A 7,782-nucleotide genomic window follows, 5' to 3' on the forward strand; every position below is an offset into this window, starting at 1 on the left:
AGCAGACGACAGACCAATTTCTTCCCGTTACTCATCCCCATGAAGCCCGAGCTAAGCCTAACTTCCGGCGAAAGGGAATAAATCATAAGTTTATAAGATATGTTCTATAAGGATGAATGACACGATCTTTACTCCGTGATGCTAGAGACTAAAGCAAGTAGTCCACTAAGCCTTTGCGAAACTGTATCGTTTACTAACGTCACGTATCCAAATACGAACAGAACGCCATCTGATAACGTTTCTTAAACTATGCTTTCGGACTTAGGTAATGGGCGCCCTCTTTAGGATGATTTACGAACTTAAAACGGTAACGATACGGTTTCGGTTTCGCAAGGCTTAGTGGACTACTTGCTTTGTTTATAAGATATGTTCTATAAGGATGACACGAACTTTACTCCGTGATGCTAGAGACTTACTGAGAGCTAGCTCAAGGGAGAACGTCGCGAGAACCCACCTTATTCCTTTTCACCTGAAGTTAGGCTTAGCTCGGGATTCATGGGGGTGAGTAACGGGAAGAAATTCGTCTGTCGTCTGCTACAAAAGCCATAAATATGAACTGTAGCAGACGACAGACCAATTTCTTCCCGTTACTCATCCCCATGAAGCCCGAGCTAAGCCTAACTTCCGGCGAAATTGGGAATAAGGTGGATTGACTCCACTCTGTTTTGCGGGACCTTCATCTTCCTAGTCTGTCCTAAGCCTTTGACAGCGCCTCACCAGGCGTCGCTTTACCCTGAATCTGTGACGTTTCATCACGCCACTTCGTGACAAGCTCCAGTTTGTAACCAATGACAAACTTATGGAACATATCTTACGCACTTATGATCAGATGTATATAATACTTCTCTTCGAGAGAAGTGTACCACCACAATGCGGGGTAGTTGTAAAATGATTCTTACCAACATCCTTAGTTACATTTGGAGTGCGCAAGGTTATCCATGCTAATACTTCAGTTTCCAGCCTAAAACGTTGTTACCCATCCAAGAACCCAATTTCCGGAAGCATGGGAAAACTTTGAACTTGAAGTTATATACTACTATGCTGCTTAAAATTTGTTAATAAGGATCTGGACACATCATTCATTCATATCAATAAATTATCGTATCATTGTAAGCATTGATAATAGATCCTGGTACCAGTGAACAAATTTGAGAGTTTTATGCCGCTTCCATCGCGCCTACACTAGAGAGAAAAACAAGATGGTCCAAGGGCTGTGCCATAATAGTAGCCACATCGTTATCTACTTAATTAGCACATAAATAAAAAGAAAAAATTCAAAGACCCTAAAAAAATCAGAAGTGTCCGACCCCACAGATAAAAATTCAAAGGTATTCGACCCCACAGATAGAGAGGTACCCTCCCCCCTTCCTCGACACTTTAGAAATAAACTAAAGGATAAAAACTCGCATGTTCTATCGAGTCTCTATGGTTCAGTGGTAGCGTGTCTTACTTCTGTGCCAGCGACCCGGGTTCAATTTCCGGGTGCGATTTGAAAAGATTTTAATTAATATGAAATCTCTAACTGCGCTCAGCTACCAGCCTACCACTATTGGGGGGTTTGAGGTACTATTGAATTCCTTTTAAGCTAAAATCTGACGATAACGAAAACCTACCCCGGCCACTACTACTACTACTACAGCTACTTTGGCTCGGGTCAAACTAAGAGCCTATCGTATACTACGATGTGGCTAAAAATTGGTCGAGTTCCAAAAAACTTCCTACCCCCTTATTCTGAACCTAAAGCCGCGGAACACGGACGCGGGAGCTTGAATCTAGTTCGGCCGTCTACCGCCGCGAGCGTCTCACTTTTAGTTTTTATATCTATATACTTTGTTTATACTTTATAAATGTACTATAGAATAAATAAAATGAAATAATTATTTCTTCGATTTAATGAGTAATTTTTATTGCTTTTCTTGTCAATAAAGTTACAGACATGTATATGATTTTAATAAAGGGTTACGTGTAATTAATTTATTACCATTAAAGGTTTTACTTAGGGGCTACGAGTTATTATTATTTTACTAGTTATGAACGGATAATTAAGCATTGACACATTTTCCGCTAGGGGCGCTGTATACGTAGTTACGTATTAACTGACATCTTAAGCCTGATAAAATTCGGCTAGACTTTCGTGAAAGCAAAATCCCTTCGTAGACAAAGCTTAGATATATAGTTCATAAATTGCCGCTAGGGGCGCTGTATACGTAGTTACGTATTTACTGACATCTTAGGGCCTGATAAAATTCTGCTAGACTTTCGTGTAAGCAATGTATAGTTCATAAATTGCCGCTAGGGGCGCTGCATACGTAGTTACGTATTTACTGACATCTAAATCATGAAGAAATTATAATTTTATAGGCCTAATGGTGTGTTCACTTATTTGAACTAGCGGCCACGTGACACACTTCGAAGCGCCCCCAACGACGGAATTTACTATAAGACTCGGAAGCCACTTGTCCAGTCTTTTTTTCTCTCAGCGCCGGCGACCAGTCAACATCGTTCCTTGATCAGCTCCTGGTAATCCTGACTTTCGAAGGAAATATTGGATGGAAAGCCACGTTTTACGCCGAAGTCGGGACGTGACTCCAAGATCTCCGCCATTGAATGTTCATTGGAACGTTGAAATCAACGTGGAAAGGTTAAGCCTAGTACCGTAAGTGTAGAAGTCTTTCAATAATCCAAAGCCATCCAACTAGCGTTTTATTATTTTATTTAATCCTAGAGTTTAAATTACTAAGGTAGAATTAATTGTTAGTTAGTTTATTGAAATTTAGTACAAAATGAGGAAATTTCCAAACACGAGGTCAGTGAGACAAGGCTTAACTTAGAACATCTTCAATCAAGTATTTGGGATTAATTTAGCGGGAATTAAATTCTTTGCTTAATTATTTTAAATAAAAAACACCGATTTTTGCAAATTAGGTCTCATTTAACGGCGCGAAGCTGCATAATCTAAAATAAGTCTCATGTTTGACTTAACGGGGCGAGATTAAGTTACACTAGGCTAAACCTTTAAAAATATTTTATCTGGGCGTGGGATTAGTATCTAAGTTTTTACTTTATGCCGTCATTTTATTTTAAATTAAATTAACGAGGATATTGTGGAATTATTACGCGTAAATTAAAGATTTGAGATTCTAAACTTTCATTCATGGCGGTATATAATTATTTTTAGATAATGAACGACGGTCCATATAATTTACTAAATTAGTTTAAATGAAAAGGCCAGAGTTAATTGTTAGTAAATTATTAATTACTGCAAATTAAGTACATTTAATAATTTTAAAATGAGCCGTGACCGCGAAATAAAGGCTTGAGATTAGGAATATTTTACTTAGTTTTTACCTAAATTATTTTAATCTAAGCTATTCTTTCCGTAAATTATTTTGCTAGGACCTTAAAGTAGCCCTTTAAATTATGATTTGGCAATGGCTTAATATTTAGTGAGATTCTTAAATTCTATTTATGGGAATACTCTTCATAGATTTTTCTTATGTTATTTCAATCTTAAGTATTCTTTCCGTAAATTATTATTTTGCCAGGACCTTAAAGTAGCCCTTTAAATTGTGATTTGGCAAGGGCTTAATATTTAGTGAGATTCTTAAATTCTATTTATGGGAATACTCTTCATAGATTTTTCTTAAATTATTTTAATCTAAGGTATTCTTTCCGTAAATTATTATTTTGCTAGGACCTTAAAGTGTCCCTTAAATTATGATTTGGCAATGGCTTAATATTTAGTGAGATTCTTAAATTTTATTTATGGGAAAACTCTACGTAGATTTTTCTTAAATTATTTTAATGTAAGGTATTCTTTCCGTAATTAATTATTTTGCTAGGACCTTAAAGTAGCCCTTTAATTATGATTTGGCAATGGCTTAATATTTAGTGAGATTCTTATATTTCATTTATTGAAATATTTTACGTAGTTTTTTCTTCAATAATTTACGGAAACATTACCATAGATTTAAATGATTTTTTTTGTTAGGACCCCTTTAATTCTTATTAGGCAATAGTTCAATATTTGTTATTAATATGTTTTCCTTTATAGATGCGGCTGATATTCTTGGATTTTTCTGTCGCTGGTAGTTCCGAGACGTAGCATTCCAGATGATATTCTTTATCACACGATGTATTTCTATCTCTCTCAGCGATAACTTCCAAAAATACGGACAACGTCACCGAACCTAGAAGACTGAAAATATAATACATCTTTTTAATTTGTAATTAATTTTTTACTTGCAACAACTTTTTTTTTCTCGTTCAAATTTTATTTTACCAAACACTTTAAAAATTTTTTTCTTAGAAGTTTTTGTAAACACTTGGTTCTTTTTTCTTGTTGAATAAATTTTACCTTAAACCTCGTTCTTTGTTTTATCTAATTTATTTCGATACTAGGCTTGGTTTCAATTTTTTAGGGTCTGGACTTAGGGTGATATTTTAGGGTGATATTTTTAGGGCCCTTTCTAGGCTTTTTTTATTATTTTAAAGAATATTTACGGATTTTTAAGGAAAATTTACTGATATTTATGAACATATTAATTGAAATTAAGCCTAAAGGTAACCAATATTCCAAAAAACAACTAAAAAAGGGGCCTAAAAATATCACCCTAAGTCCAGACCCAAAAAAATTGAAACCAAGCCTAGTATCGAAATAAATTAGATAAAACAAAGAACGAGGTTTAAGGTAAAATTTATTCAACAAGAAAAAAAGAACCAAGTGTTTACAAAAACTTCTAAGAAAAAAATTTTTAAAGTGTTTGGTAAAATAAAATTTGAACGAGAAAAAAAAAGTAGTTGCAAGTAAAAAATTAATTACAAATTAAAAAGATGTATTATATTTTCAGTCTTCTAGGTTCGGTGACGTTGTCCGTATTTTTGGAAGTTATCGCTGAGAGAGATAGAAATACATCGTGTGATAAAGAATATCATCTGGAATGCTACGTCTCGGAACTACCAGCGACAGAAAAATCCAAGAATATCAGCCGCATCTATAAAGGAAAACATATTAATAACAAATATTGAACTATTGCCTAATAAGAATTAAAGGGGTCCTAACAAAAAAAAATCATTTAAATCTATGGTAATGTTTCCGTAAATTATTGAAGAAAAAACTACGTAAAATATTTCAATAAATGAAATATAAGAATCTCACTAAATATTAAGCCATTGCCAAATCATAATTAAAGGGCTACTTTAAGGTTCTAGCAAAATAATTAATACGGAAAGAATACCTTACATTAAAATAATTTAAGAAAAATCTACGTAGAGTATTCCCGTAAATAAAATTTAAGAATCTCACTAAATATTAAGCCATTGCCAAATCATAATTTAAGGGACACTTTAAGGTCCTAGCAAAATAATAATTTACGGAAAGAATACCTTAGATTAAAATAATTTAAGAAAAATCTATGAAGAGTATTCCCATAAATAGAATTTAAGAATCTCACTAAATATTAAGCCCTTGCCAAATCATAATTTAAAGGGCTACTTTAAGGTCCTGGCAAAATAATAATTTACGGAAAGAATACTTAAGATTGAAATAACATAAGAAAAATCTATGGAGAGTATTCCCATAAATAGAATTTAAGAATCTCACTAAATATTAAGCCATTGCCAAATCATAATTTAAAGGGCTACTTTAAGGTCCTAGCAAAATAATTTACGGAAAGAATAGCTTAGATTAAAATAATTTAGGTAAAAACTAAGTAAAATATTCCTTATCTCAAGCCCTTACTTCGCGGTCAAGGCTCATTTTAAAATTATTATATGTACTTAATTTGCAGTAATTAATAATTTACTAACAATTAACTCTGGCCTTTTCATTTAAACTAATTTAGTAAATTATATGGACCGTCGTCCATTATCTAAAATAATTATATACCGCCTTGAATGAAAGTTTAGAATCTCAAATCTTTAATTTACGCGTAATAATTCCACAATATCCTCGTTAATTTAATTTAAAATAAAATGACGGCATAAAGTAAAAGCTTAGATATTAATCCCACGCCCAGATAAAATATTTTTAAAGGTTTAGCCCAGTGTAACTTAATCTCGCCCCGTTAAGTCAAACATGAGACTTATTTTAGATTATGTAGCTTCGCGCCGTTAAATGAGGCCTAATTTGCAAAAACCGGTGTTTGTTATTTAAAATAATTAAACAAAGAATTTAATTCCCGCTAAATTAATCCCAAATACTTGATTGAAGTTGTTCTACGTTAAGCCTTGTCTCACTGACCTCGTGTTTGGAAATTTCCTCATATTGTACTAAATTTTCAATAAACTAACTAACAATTAACTCTACCTAAATAATTTAAACTCTAGGATTAAATAAAATAATAAAACGCTAGTTGGATGGCTTTGGATTATTGAAAGACTTCTACACTTACGGTACTAGGCTTAACCTTTCCACGTTGATTTCAACGTTCCAATGAACATTCAATGGCGGAGATCTTGGATTCACGTCCCGACTTCAGCGTAAAACGTGGCTTTCCATCCAATATTTCCTTCGAAAGTCAGGATTACGAGGAGCTGATCAAGGAACGATGTTGACTGGTCGCCGGCGCTGAGAGAAAAGAAGACTGGACAAGTGGCTTCCGAGTCTTATAGTAAATTCCGTCGTTGGGGGCGCTTCGAAGTGTGTCACGTGGCCGCTAATTCAAATAAGAGAACACAACATTAGGCCTATAAAATTTCTTCATGATTTAGATGTCAGTAAATACGTAACTACGTATGCAGCGCCCCTAGCGGCAATTTATGAACTATACATTGCTTACACGAGAGTCTAGCAGAATTTTATCAGGCTTAAGATGTCAGTAAATACGTAACTACGTATACAGCGCCCCTAGCGGCAATTTATGAACTATATATCTAAGCTTTGTCTACGAAGGAATTTTGCTTACACGAAAAACTAGCCGAATTTTATCAGGCTTAAGATGTCAGTAAATACGTAACTACGTATACAGCGCCCCTAGTGGCAAATGTGTCAATGCTTAATTATCCCTTCATAACTAGTAAAATAATAATAACTCTTAGCCCCTAAGTCAACCTAATTCCAAATACCGTTTGAAATCACTAACGAGTTTTTAGTGAGTAGCCCCTCGTAATCCAGACGCAACCATTATTCCCCATCCATTTTAAATCACCAATGAATCCCTATCCTCTTATAAAAGAATCTAAAAAATCACCCATGAATGAAAATTTTCATTAGTGAATAGCCCCTCGATTCGCAGCCTTTAACAGTGCTAAATAGGTCATATTCCCAATCCCTTTTAATTGCGCTACCTTTAATGGTACTACACTAATCTAATTAATCCCTTTTAAAATCATATGCATATGTGTGTAACTTTATTGACAAGAAAAGCAATAAAATATGAGACTCATTAAATCGAAGAAATAATTATTTAATTTTATTTATTCTATAGTACATTTATAAAGTGTAAACAAAGTATATAGATATAAAAACTAAATGTACGCTTTGTTGAAACTTGCTCGCTCGAGAAAGCACTTTAAATAATTCTAATATAGTAGGTCTAATTCAGAGGATATGATGTGTTTGTATTTGTGTGACCCCGTTTCTAAACCACAGCCACTGACATTAATTAGTAAGCTTATAAATAAAAATGATTTTATTATCCAGATTTATGAATATTAATGCAAATTTTTATTTTGAAAAATAATACATATATTTCAATGTTAGTATATTACATTTGGTTTTATCAGGGTTTTATTAAAGATAAGTTATTAAAATGATACAATAATTTATTGAAATGGATGAAT

The 7,782-nt window shown here is 33.6% G+C and overlaps 1 long non-coding RNA gene across 1 annotated transcript; it reads right to left on the reverse strand.

Annotated features, from left to right (window-relative positions):
* Positions 1-4,680: 4,680 nt before the first annotated feature.
* LOC149615735 (uncharacterized) lies at positions 4,681-6,649 on the reverse strand. The gene is made up of 2 exons (XR_016375875.1): positions 6,393-6,649; positions 4,681-4,994 (listed from the first exon to the last, which is right to left on the reverse strand). It is a non-coding gene; the product is annotated as an uncharacterized LOC149615735 (long non-coding RNA).
* Positions 6,650-7,782: the final 1,133 nt, after the last annotated feature.

The sequence above is a fragment of the Phalangium opilio genome, unplaced genomic scaffold (assembly GCF_054372755.1).
Source record: "Phalangium opilio isolate 3A_F unplaced genomic scaffold, DU_Popi_V2 ptg000217l_1, whole genome shotgun sequence".
Lineage (NCBI taxonomy): Eukaryota > Metazoa > Arthropoda > Arachnida > Opiliones > Phalangiidae > Phalangium > Phalangium opilio.